The sequence below is a fragment of the Fringilla coelebs genome (assembly GCF_963513975.1).
Source record: "Fringilla coelebs genome assembly, chromosome: 8".
NCBI lineage: Eukaryota > Metazoa > Chordata > Aves > Passeriformes > Fringillidae > Fringilla > Fringilla coelebs.
In genome coordinates, this window is record NC_140066.1 from 4,048,231 (window position 1) to 4,061,379 (window position 13,149).

At 45.9% G+C, this 13,149-nt stretch overlaps 1 protein-coding gene across 2 annotated transcripts in view; it reads left to right on the plus strand.

Moving 5' to 3' along the window:
• The first annotated feature begins 1,983 nt into the window (after nucleotides 1–1,983).
• The window catches only part of MICU1 (mitochondrial calcium uptake 1), a 90,356-nt gene continuing 79,190 nt past the window's right edge, over nucleotides 1,984–13,149 (plus strand). For both annotated transcript variants that reach the window (XM_084210837.1, XM_084210838.1), the window contains exons 1-2: nucleotides 1,984–2,046; nucleotides 3,397–3,475. The gene's annotated coding sequence lies outside the window, so the exon portion shown is untranslated. The remainder of the gene's footprint in view (nucleotides 2,047–3,396; nucleotides 3,476–13,149) is intronic.

Genomic DNA, 13,149 nt, shown 5'->3' on the forward strand with positions numbered 1-13,149 from the left:
GATTCCTTAATTTCACTAATTTTTGGATTAGCCAATTTTGCCCCTACAGATGTCCAGGGCTGTGATACAGCAGAATTGGACACCTGGAGATTGATGCAAAATCCTGCAGGTGCATTAGGCATGGGTGGAGGAGGAAATTCAGGAGGATCCCAGGTCCAAGGGCTTTTTATGTCCTTTTATTTAAAAGAAACATTGGTGTTTCCAGGTTACTGCAGATAAAACAGCACAGCCCTGAGATGGGGGGCAGAGTCTACTTGCCAATAAAGGAATGGTGTTGGCCACCCTCTGCAAGCTGAGCACTGCCCAGCTTCTCATGGAGCAACAGGACAGCAGGGGGAAATTGCCCTGGACTGGGCAGGATGGCAATCCCTGTCTCATCCCAACTCAGACCTGAGCTACCCAAACATGCCAGTGTTTGCTGGCTGCTTCTCCCACTCCTTTTTGGGAGCTGGAGATGGCCAGACCTCAGCCACATATTGGCCCCTCTAAGCCTCTGGGATCCCCTTAAGCCGGGCCAAAAGGTTCATCCTAAAAATCCCCAGTGACACTGGGAGGGCAGTGTCAGGATTCAGCGGCCTCCTGGATTCCTCAAGAGCAATCACTGTCTATTTATGCCTCTGGAAAATGTGTTTTTTAATGGGTGGGTACATTAAAGACTGAGGAGAGCCAGCCCAAGAGGCATCTGGAAGCAACTAAAATTAAAATAGCTAAAATTAGCCTCCTCAGCAGTGAGTCCTCCCTCTGATCTGCGTGCCGAGGTGCACATGACCCAGGCGTGCCTTTCTCACTTTCCCTTCCTGCTGCCATCCCATTCCTGGGCACGGCCACAGCTGCTGCCACACCTACCCAGAGCCCTGGAGAAGGAAGGAATTCCTTCCTCTGTGGGTGGGCAGGCCCTGGCACAGGGTGCCCAGAGCAGCTGGGGCTGTCCCTGGATCCCTGGCAGTGCCCAAGGCAAGGCTGGACAGGGCTTGGAGCACCCTGGGATGGTGGAAGATGTCCCTGTCCACAGGGACGAGATGATCTTTAGGATCCCTTCCAACTCCTTAACATTCTATTATTATATAGATATATAAAAGCCCCTGAGACCCCATATATCACTCTTCCAGGCCCTATACACAAGCCCTTCAGCCCTGCTAACCAGGACCTATAGAGACACTCTATAGAAGCCTTTCAGGACCTGTACATAAGTCCCTCAGACCCTACAGACAGGCCATTCAGGACCTATAAATATGCTCCTTGTACACTGTATACAGGCCTATATAGGTATGGACCACTGAGACCCTATATACAGAGCTTTCAGAATATATATATATATATGTATATATAAACTATAATATATGTATATAGGCTCCTCAGATCCTATCTACAGGCCTTTCAGAGCCTCTGTCAATCTGTCTATCTGGGCCCCTGAGATACTATATACAGAACTTATATATGGGCCCCTTATATATATATGGGCCCCTCAGAACCTATACACAGGCCTTCCAGAGCTTCTATCTATCTATGTGGGCCTCTCAGACCTTACATACAGAGCTTTCAGACTACCTATATACCTAGAGATAGGTGGGCCCCTCAGACCTTATATACAGACCTCACAGAGCCCATATATGTATGCACACATATACACACATACACATATACCTATATATACAAATATGTGTGTATATATATATAATACACTCATGTATATATGGACCCCTGGGACTCTATACACAGGCCTTCAAGTACGTTTAAGCCCCTGAGGCCCCACACACACTCTTCAAGGCCCTATACCCAATCCCCTCAGCCCCTACACACAGGACCCGTAGGAACACTCACCGCACGCTGTATAAAAGCCTCTCTTGACCTACACAAAGAGGTTTCTGAACCCCAACACACGCACGGACCCCCCAAAACCCGCAGCGATCCCCGCGCCCCTCACGGCGCCCAGGCCACGCCCACCACAGGGCAAACCACGCCCAGATCCACTCAGACCACGCCCTACGCACCGCCCCCGGAAGCGCGCGCGGCGGGCGGGGCGGCGGGAGCGGCGGCGGGGCTGAGGTGAGCGGGGTCCTGAGGTGGCGGGGAGGGGACGGCTCAGGGCTGGGGAAGCCCACGGTGCCGGGGTTGCGGTGCTCCCGGCCTTGGGAGTGATAGGGGCCCGGGCTGAGTGCGTGTCAGAGCCCGGAACTGGGCGGGGAGGGGGTGTTCCCAAGGTACGGGGAAGTTCAAGGCTCCGGAACGTGGGGTCTGCTTAGGCCAGAGGTCTGAGGGGAACCTGGGGGCTGAGCTGGGGTTTACGGGACTCGGGGCAGTCGGAATGTGGGGTCTGCTTAGGCTAGAGGTCTGAGGGGAGCCTGGGGGCTGAGCTGGGATTTACGGGTCTCGGGGCAGCCGGAATGTGGGGTCTGCTTAGGCCAGAGGTCTGAGGGGAGTCCCGGGGGCTGTGCAGAGGTTCCCGGGTCTCGGGGGACTCGCAGGCCCCGGGAATACGAGGGTCCTGCCTCGCTGCCTCCCGAGCTGAGGGACTCCAAGGCCCCGGGAGTGAGGGGGGCTGGGTCCCGGGGCCTGGGGCTAAGACAGAGCTGCTGCCCGGGACAATCAGTTTTTCCGGGGCACACGGGGCTCGGGATGCCGTGTGGTTCTGGCTGCTCCATCCCCCGTCCCGCAGTGACGCTGTGCCTTCCCCCCGGGAAATGTCCCCGCGGGGCTGGGGCTCTGTGGCGGCGGCGCTCGGAGGAAAGAAAGGTCCCGCCGGGGTTCAGCACCGAGGGGCCCTGCAGGGAGATGTGGGCAGCTCCCACCGTGCGAGCAGCCGGGCTTGGGTCGCTTTTCTTGCTGTTGTAGGATCGCTGCCCGGGCTGTGTGAGTTACGGCCGTGTGTTAGAGCTCACGTCAAACCGCTTTCTCTTGATAGAGGTTCCTTAAAGCTTTAACTGCGCTGAATGGCCTCGGCTGTGTTTGATGTGCAGTTCGTGTCGGAAAACCTTTAGGGTGAATTTGAGTTAATGTACTGCTCAGAGCATAGAAATGCCTGATGTTTATCACAATGTGATTTATGTGTTCTGTACTTGCCTGTAGTTTAATGAGCTGCTTGGGAAAGATGGTAAACCTGGCTGTGTTTAGTTGGGTCTAGGGGGGTGGGCAGGTCAATTCAGGCAGGAATTTTGGAGGTTTCTTTTTTTAGAATCCTCATTGCCAGCTGGGGCTTGAATTAAAGGCCTGGCTTATCTTTAATTCCTTCATTCAGCTGTTGACCATTTTCCTCCTCCTCCTCCTGGCTTTTTTTGGCTCAGTCTGAGATGCATTTCCTGAGGTCGATATGTGTGAGCACTGCAGGGCATGACTGCCAGGAGGGAAATTGGGTGCAGCACAAAGTTATGATCTTTATTGTTTCTTTCTGGTTTCTAGAACAGGCCCCAGCTGAGAAATACTTCCCTGTGTTCCCTGTGACCGCTTGACCTGCAAACTGGGAGCAAATACACTACAGGTGAGGATGGTGTTGCTGAGTGCTGGGCTGTGCAACTCCCTGCTCTCAGGTGCTTCAACTGGTGAATTCATCATTTGGCTGATTAATATACCTTCTTTAGAATTATTTTTGTCCTGGAGAGTCCTCTTAGGGCTTCTCTCAAAGCTGTAGGTGGATGAGTTGCCTTTTTTTGCAGTGTGCAAAGTTGTGCTGACTTTCCTAGTGCAAGTGCTTGAGCACACTGAGCCCTGGGAGACGTTTGTCTGCCTGGAGTTTTCTGTCAAGCTGACCTCAGCTGTTCCATCACTTTCATAAAATGTCAAAAAACTCCCAACACCCAAAAAACCTCAAGTGGTCACTAAAAATGTGTCTGAACATTGGGAGGTATAAAAAAAGCCCCAACAAAAATACAACAAAAACTAATAAAAGTTACTTAAACTATGTGTTTGTCCATCTGGAGCAACAGAGCATTTAATGGCCTCTCATTGCCAGAGGGCAGGGTTAGATGGGATATTGGGAAGAAATCCTTCCCTGGGAGGCTGCCCAGAGCAGCTGTGGCTGCCCCTGGATCCCTGGAAGTGCCCAAGGCCAGGCTGGATGGGGCTTGGAGCAGTCTGGGATGGTGGAAGGTGTTTACAGTGAATCTTAAGCTCATGTAACCCCTCTTTATTTCCTTGTGGAAGTGGCTTGTTCTCCCAGTATGGACCCATTTCCTTCAGCAGCTTTTGTGGTATTCCCTAATGCTTCCTGAACCAAGGAAGCTGAAATGCCTTGCCCTGGAGGAAAAAGAATGATGGGCCTTGATTCCATCGGTACTGTCTGCCTGCTGGGGACCCTCTGGAGTGCTCTGGGTGTCACTGGTGGCTGTGTCACTTCTCCCTGCAGGTTCCTGGGTAAGCTCAAGGCAGAGTTTGAGGAGAGATGGTCCCGTTGTGCTCAGGCTGCAAGACTTGCTGATCATTTGATGCAGCATCTCAGAAATGTTATTTTTTTCAGGTGATAGTTGAGGGAGCCATCAGCTTGTTTAGTCTCAATTGTGGCAATAACCATTTTTATATTCTTGAGCAAAACAAGTTCTGTAGCAATCATATTATTGTTATAAAAACACATTGTTTCATGATGTTGCAATTGCTGCAGTAACACTTTGTGAAGTGAGCTGGGATATGGAAATACTTGGTTGTTTCTTCCCAAGTTCCCAGTTGACATATTGGGGCCCAATATTTTAACTCAGCTCAGTGCAGTGGGACTGAGGGTGCTTGGGCACAACAATAAAAATAACCTTAATGATATAAATCCCAAGTGCTGTGATTTCCTGTTGGGACGTTGAAGGGGTGCCACTGAAAAGGTGTCTTGGTGGAGATGTCACTTCAGGTGGGATCATGTTGTTTGGGATAATTTAGCAGGAAACAGTTACCCAGGGTCTTTGGGTGTTGTACACCTTTGAGATGAATATTGCCTTTCTTTTTTAAACTGAATTGTTCTAAGCAAAGCATGGTGCAAATGGTGTAGCTCCCTCTTAAACACAGAATCATGGAAAGGCAATTAACAATCATCCAGTTCCACGCCTGCCATGGGCAGGGACACCTTCCACTATCCCAGGCTGCTCCAAGCCCCGTCCAGCCTGGCCTTGGGCACTGCCAGGGATCCAGGGGCAGCCACAGCTGCTCTGGGCACCCTGTGCCAGGGCCTGCCCACCCTGCCAGGGAACAATTCCTGCCCAATATCCCACCTAACCCTGCCCTCTGGCAGTAGGAAGCCATTCTCCCTTGTCCTTTTGCTCCATGTCCTTGTCCAAAATCATTCTCCATCTCTTTTGTTGGTACTGAGAGGCTGAGGATGAATATTTATCTTTAGGGTGATGCATTTGACACTTCAAGCAAAAAATACTCAGACTCGTAGCAGAAAGAGACTAGAGCCTGAGGCACTTTGTCTCCCTAAGCACACATCATCCAAAGCCTGTGGCAGCCTCACCTCTTAGTTTTAGATTTAAGATACTTTAAAAGAGGAAAACCAGACTGTTAGATCGTGAATTGTTTTACTGTGGTTTCTGTGCACTTACCTGAGAAGTCCTTGGGTAGTAAATTCTGGGTTCTGTTTGTCTGCTGCCCTGTGAGTACAGTGACTTGTTTATCCCCAGGGACACTTGCTATGAGATTGCTTCTGTGCATTCTGCATTTAACCTCTCTTGAGAGCAGCTTTTAATTGTAGTCCCGCCATGTGAAGACCTCCTTGGCTGTAGGGCAGGACAAGGTTGGAAGCACCAAAGCACTGATGGTTGTATCTTGGAATTTTGTTCTCAGGCTAGCACAAGGTTTGGGTTGGGGTTTTTTTCCTGGGTCTCCAAGGTCTTTCAAGCTAAAATTCCTAGTTGTTTCTTGTCACCATGACATTGTCTGAAAAATCCCTTCACCAGTATTTCTTCTCCTGGGAAGCTGAGAGGCCTCAGAAAAGAATGAAAACAGTAATTATCTGATTGTTTGGGAATGTAGTTTAGAAATCATTTACCAACAGGTGCATCTTTGATTGGCTCCTTGTGAATTGTTTTTAATAATGACCAATCACCATCAGCTGTGTGGGACTCTGAGTCAGTTACAAGCTTTCATTATCATTCTTGTTTAGCCTTCTGATGCATCCTTTCCCTTTCTTTAGTATTGTTTAGTATATCATTTCTTTGAATATAAAATAATAAAATAATAAATCAACATTCTGAGAACATAAAGTCAAATTCTCATCTCTCACCTCATCCTGAAGAACTCACAACACCACAGTTTCTCTTTCTTTAGCTCTGTGACTTGGAATCTGAGATCCTCATGTAGACAACAAGAAAGAAGGTCGTGGTTTGAGACAAGGAAAGTTGCAGTTGATCTGTGCTTGAAACATGAGCCCAGGGAATCCGTGTGGCTGCAGAATTCATGGCCTGTCTGTGATGCAGACAGACACCAGCCCCAGTGTCTGTATGGACCAGCTGTGTTCTGTACCACCACTTGAATCTCTGTCTTTTCTTTTGTTTGGTGCAAACTTCCCACCTCTGGCATTTTTGCTTCAGGAGCTAGAAAAGCAAGTGGGGTTTTTGTCACAAAAATCTCAGTTGTGATACAGCCAGGTACCTAAGGTGTGTCTGCCTGCCCATCTTGGATGGAGCCCAGTGTTTGCTGCTGGCTTTTTCCTGCTGAAACTGAGCCCTCAGGCTGTGTTCTAAAAGCACAAGGCACTAGCCTGGCTTATCCATCTTCTTTTCTCCTCTTTGAAGCTCAAGCTGATCCAACAATGTGTTGCTAGAAAAGCAGCTGCAGTGATTCAGACCTGCTTTTCCTATTTGGGGGGAAAGCAATGCTGTACTCTTCTCCTGATTTCCCAAATGATCTCCATCTGGTAAATGAAACACAGGTGCTGTGAATTTTTTGTTTGTTTCAGTAAGTTTTTAATTTAAATTTTCTTTGTATAGAAAAGAAAGCCACCAAAGCATGACTCTTTGGCCAGGAAGAAACATTTTCTTGAAGATGTGGCTGTAGAAGATGTTTCTGTTTAAAAGGCAACTTCAGCCAAGGAGAATTGTGATATTAAGGTTTCTTGGGGGGGTTCACATCTTTTTCCTCCTTGTCACAGAGGAGTTCAGACTTCACCATATCAAATTCTGAGACAATCCACTGTCTGTCACCCTTCAAAAAACCTTTGTCTCTTTCTGGAGCTGGAATTGTATCTGCAGGTAACTCAAACCTGCCACCTTGTTAGTCTAGGGAGCCTTTTGCTTTGCTCTAAATTTTTCTCTTTCAGAATTAATTTTTCATGTTTATCCATTAGGAGTTAGCACTGGTTTTCTTAGAGCCCAATGGGCCGTAAGCATTTCTCAAATGTCACTGCTCTGAGATACTTTTTGTTTCTTGTGAGGTACAGGCAGGTGGATTGCTGTTGGATGGAGCTTCAAGGAGAATCTCTCCATTCTGTGGAAAAGTTAGGAATTCTCAGGGAAATCATGCCCTGTGGCCACAGATTGTGCAAGGCAAGTTAAATGAGTCAGGCCATTAAGCAGATGCATTCCTGCTGGCTGTAACTTTTTATAGGAAAAGGCAGACATGTTATGTTTTCTCCCCTTCTGCCAGCAGTTCTTTGATGATCCTTTGCTCCATGAGTCACTGTGGAAATACCTGTGCTCTGTGGCTGGTTTGCAAAGGCAGCCTGATTATTTGAGAATAGCAGCTGGAAAAAGAAAATTTCACACTTCTGAGTAGGGTAGAAGTAGCTTGTGAAGCAGGATTCTTATCCTCAATAAGGGGTGAGAAGATTTTTGGTTGGTTTTTATTTTTACAGCTCTTCTAAATTACCTCTGACATCTCTGGAGGTGTTTTTAGGGAGCTTTTCATGGCTGGGGTTTACTGTAATGTTTTCTAGGTAGAAAAGTTCAAGGAATGTGCTGCATTTTGAGTGGGGGAAGGGAAGCTTGAACCAGGAAAAAGCAGGATTTGACATTTGTTTCTGTGCAAGTTTATAGCTGCCTCCTAGAAACCTGCAGTGCATTGCTGGAGTCTGACAGTCTGAAGTAGCAAGGAAATAGTGGAGCCTTGCTGGAGGTGCTATTTTCAGTGCTGCTGCAACAGATGGGCCCAGTTTACTCTGTTTGGATACACTCATTTTTCATTTGTGTCTCCAAACTGTGCTTTCTGGTGTCTGCATCCATCTGCTCTCAGATCCTCTGGCCACTCAGCTCACAGGTGAAATTTGGGGTTGCTGTTGAGTTTGCAAAGTTTCTTCTGCCAGTTTAGTCTTTCCCCAGGATGTAAACACTCCTGTCTCCCCTTCAAGGAAAGCCCAAGCCAGCTACTCTCCTACATCCTTATAAATAATCCAGTTGCAATTTCTAAAAATGCTTTTTTAAAGTTAAATCTAAAAGCTTGTGTGTTTGCAATGCATCTTCTTCTCTTCTTAGCCCTGAAAATCAGTACAATTATTTGGCAGAATAAAGCAGCTCATGAGGGGAGGGATGTCACTGATCATCCCTGAGCCACGCTGGGTGTAGTTACAGAGCTGTGGAGTTGGGGATTGGTCATTTCCAGAGCTGAGGATTTTAGGAAGAGTTGGAACTGGAACTTTACTGCAATGACAGTTAAAAAGAAATTGCTGGGCTGTGGCTGAGGTTTCTGCATTGATTGATACTTGGTAGACTCAACATCAATTTGAATCGTGCTCTGAAACAAATGTGGTTCCTCTCCAGCAAAATTAATGTGGTCAAATATTGCCCCAATCTCCTACCTGAGGACAAATTACTTTTGCTGCTAGATTTCATTTTCCCAAAACTGATTTATGTGTCTTGGTAGGCTAATAACTTCAGTAAGGTGTGAAATCTTTTCTCTCAAAATTGTGCTCGGTAAGCTGAGAATTTGGAGAGGAAAAGAGCAGGAGCTGTTGGGTCTGTCTTGGAAATGAGAGAAGGAGGGGATCCAGGTGTTTCCTTAGCTGGATTACCTGGCAATAACCCTTTCAGGAGTTATTCTTATACAAATTTCATGGAATAACAGAATGGTTCCCATTGGGAAGGACCTTAAAGCCCATCCAGTGCCACCCCTGCCATGGGCAGGGACACCTTCCACTGTCCCAGGTGGCTCCAAGCCCCATCCAGCCTGGCCTTGGGCACTGCCAGGGATCCAGGGACAGCCCCAGCTCTCTGGGAAGGAGAAGTCATAACTGATTTTGGTGGAGGCAGGTTGAAGCTGTGAGGTTTTCTTTCCTGCTAGTTTATGAATCTCAGTGTTAATGGTGAAACTTCTCTCCTGATTGCTTCACCCTTTCCCTTGCATCTTGACTTTTCTTTTCCATTGGATTTGTTGTGTTTTTTTCCTCATTTTAATTTTTCCTTCCCCTCTTCCCAGTCCTCTCAAGAAGATGGAGGCAGGAGAGCTGGGAGCTGTTACCCTCACTCATCTGCTGTTGGCTCTGGCTTCAGTGAGCAGGGCTGAGGGATAATTGACAGTCAGGGGCTGAGATGGGAACAGGTGAGGAATTTTCCTACAGCATCTGTTGGGTCAGGATGTCTTGATGTGCTCTGGCAACGTCTAACTTGGCTTTTTAATAAACACACAGCTCCAGAAAGCTCTTTGAGTTCTTAGTGACTCCATCTCAGCCAGTCTCTGCAGGAGTTTTTATGCCTAAATAGTGCCTCCTGAATACATTTTTTTTTTCAGAAGATCTCCCTGCATAGCAATATATTTAAATTTACAATTCTGCACTAATTCATGGGCTTACCATGCCATAGTAAAATTGTTCAAATAAGTGCCTGTGACCCCCTTCTCTGATGAAAAATTAAACACCCCCTGGCTTATTGAATTACTGTTCTCCCTCTTATGTGCTTGTGCTGCCAAGGCCAGCTTTGACATCAAAATGCTGCTTCAAGTTTTATCTGCTCTGGATCCCCAAAAGATCTACAGAAAGTTCAGTGCTGGGGGGTACCCAAGTGTGGCAGGTCCCTTTTCCTCAGGCTGAGCTGCTTAGTGCTTTCAGTCTTGGAATCATGGGCTAATTAGGGGGTGGAAAAACAGGAGCAATTCTTTTTGTTCTCTCATTTTGGTATCAGAAAAAGGATGCAAGAGTTGGGATCTTCCAATTCTTATCTGCATTGGGAAAATCTAGGGCTTGGAAAGGCCAGGGGTGGACAGCTTGTCTCAGTTTCCTTGGAGAGCAGATTGACAGACAGAAGGTCATTGTCTGGAGAAATCAAATACCCACATCAAGCCAGAACTGATGTAACTGGTGAAAGAATGTTGCATTTCTTCTTTTTACCTGGCCTGGATGGTCTCAGTTTGAATGATCCCTGTTTTGGGTTGGAAGTGGAGTCTCTCTGTTGAGCACCTATGAATTGTGGCATAAACAAAAGTAGATGGGTCATTCTGTTCTGGAAAAAAAAAGCCCCAACTGTTTCATTTGTCCAAAGATATTGATTCAGCCTCTCAGAGTAACTACAGGGCTGTTCTGAGCAAGAATTTAAGGTAAGCTTGGCTTATCTCTTGGAAACATAAATGCAGTTTACAGATTTCCTTGTAGCTGTAGTGCTAGAGCATCATGATAACTCCAAAGTAATAAAAATAAGCAAACATAAAATGTGGGTTGTTTGTTGGTTTTTTTTTTCCCTCTGGGCTGCTTTGTTATATCCTATTAAAAAAATTTATTATAGTAAATAATTCAGGATTTGGGATTGTTTCTTATTGTAAGCTGTAATCACATCAGTTGATGGGAGTTTTATCTTGATCTCAGTTTTATTCCTTGCCCTACTGCAAACTGTGGTGTTGAGCTTTATGTTGCTGCACAGGACAAGATGCTTATTTTTAATCTTTCAAAAAGTGAGCATCAGCTTTCTCAAGTGATCTTGACTTCAGTGCCTGGAGTTGTTAACCAAATATATCAAATATCATGGCACTTTTGATTTTAAAAAAGGAAATTGTGAGAGACTGTAGAACTTGCAGATGGAAAATTCAGCTTCCAGAAGGATTTTTTAATTGCTCTGAGATAAGGATGCTCTTTATTTTGGGGTGATTGTGAGAACTGGCTGCTTTCAGCTCTCTCAGGCAGTTGCTACCAAGTGAACACTCTGGGTAAACATCCCAGCAGAATCAAGGATGGAGCTTGCTTGGACAAGGCAGATAATTTAGTGTTTCTCAAGGCTCAGGCAGAGTAAACATTTATGCAGTACTAAAGCCAACAATCAGAAATATTGTAAAAAATCTCTTCAAGCTCCCAAGTAAATGCTGTGGGGCCTAATTTTCATTTTGGTTGATTAAATGATACGGCAATATTTCCCTTATCCAATACATGTTAGGAATATAAAGCTGTAATTTGGATGGGCAACCCTAGAAAGGGTTCTTGGGGAAAGGAACGCATGCAGATTTTCCTCTGCATGGAACAGAAATTCATCCCTGGAGACCAAATAGGAACATCAGGTTTGTGTAGAGTGGAAATAATTTTAAATTTGAAATCAGAGTTGTTTTTCATAAGCATCTCGTTGTTCAGAGCTGGAGAGGATTGGGGGATCAATGCTGTTAGCTGCCTGTATTCTATTAACATTTGAATTTTAAACCTGTTTATTTGAAAAGGAATAAACAAAGCCATAATGCCAATTTTAGTGGGAGTACAGATGAATATCAAATGGATGCTGTTTGGATGGATTCACTGTGAGCCCTGAAATTTGTGGTGTTTGCCCATAAACCAGGGTGGGGATGGACAAGCAGCTTGTGGCTTTGCCACCTCCACCATCTCTTGTGCTCCATCCCACCTCCCTTGTCTTAAGACAAAAGTCTTAATCTGCTAGGAAAAACCCCACTGTTAAAAGATTTGTTAACAATTTTTTATTGTTTTTTTTGCTGTGTGATGAAGTCTTCAGGGTCTTTTCCACCACCTCTTGCCTTAAAAGATACTGAGCTCCAGCCCTCAGAATTATCTGTTGAATATTTGATGTGTCTTCCTTCCCTCCTCCTCTGTTCCCATCCCAAATTCTGCATCCCTCTGTTGTGGAACCCTGACCTGCAGCAAGTGGCACTGATTCCCACTCTGCAGTGGGAATGGCCTAACACACCACACACCTGAGAGGTGCTTGCACAGACAGGTCCCAGGATCCTCATTTCTGGAAGTGAATGGTTTAGCAGAATGCTGTGGTGGCATCCTGTGTTGCAGAAGCAAATAGAAAACAAGAGTTGTGGCTTTATTTTTGTATTCTGTGGTTATTCACTGCCTGGGAATATGTGAGTAGAATGGCAAGAATGGGGAATAAAAGGAAAAATTAGGCTGCTGCTTCTCTGCTCTGTGGGTTTTTTTTGGGAATTCCTTTACCATTCTGTTCCAAATTTTAAAGATGACCTTGTGAATGAAAAAATTGCATTTACCTCAGAAATGAAACCTTTATTTCACAAGAACATGCAGCAAATTTTCTTTTCAAAGGCAGCATTTACCCTGTGCCTTCAATCCTGTGAGCCACCAAAATTGCTTTGCCTCCTGCAGCTGGTGTGTGATGAGGTGGTGTTTCTGTGGTTCCTTTTTCTCTTTTGTAATTATGTTTAGATTTGTAGCTCTGCTTTCCCATTTGTCTCTGTTCTGTTGGACATGTAATGGGCTATGGATTGTATTTTATAAGTTTTGACACTTTGTAACTTGCCCTGTACTTACAGTTGCATATAAATGTTTTGCTCCAGGCTAGCTAAAAAAAGGGATTTAAGAACAGTAGGAATTTCTTAGGAAAAATTTAAATGCCTGGGTTGGGATTTGTTTGATAGATTTGCTTTTTATTTGGCTAAATTTGCCTTTTAAAATCCAGCTGTGACTTTGCTTCTGGCCAAATGTCTCTTTTCTGCTGTGGTTGCTTATCAGGCCTACTGCTGTCTTCCATGCCTTGGAAATGGAGAGATGGGCTGAAAATATTTCATGGAGTCATGGAATGGTTTGGGTTGGTAGGGACCTTTAAGATCATCCAGTTCCAACCCCTTGCAGGGCAGGGACTCTTTCATTAAACCAGGTTGCTCCAGGACTCATGCAGCCTGGCCTTGAACATTTGCAGGGATGGGGAGTCCACAGCCTCACAGTCAAGGTGAGATTCCCTCTTGAGGAGGGTTTTGGGACAAGGCTGAGGAGTTGGAATAACTCTGATTAGCAGCTGGATGTGACAGCCAGGTGTGTGCCAATACCTAACACTCACAGGTATTTAACCTGTTTATTATGTG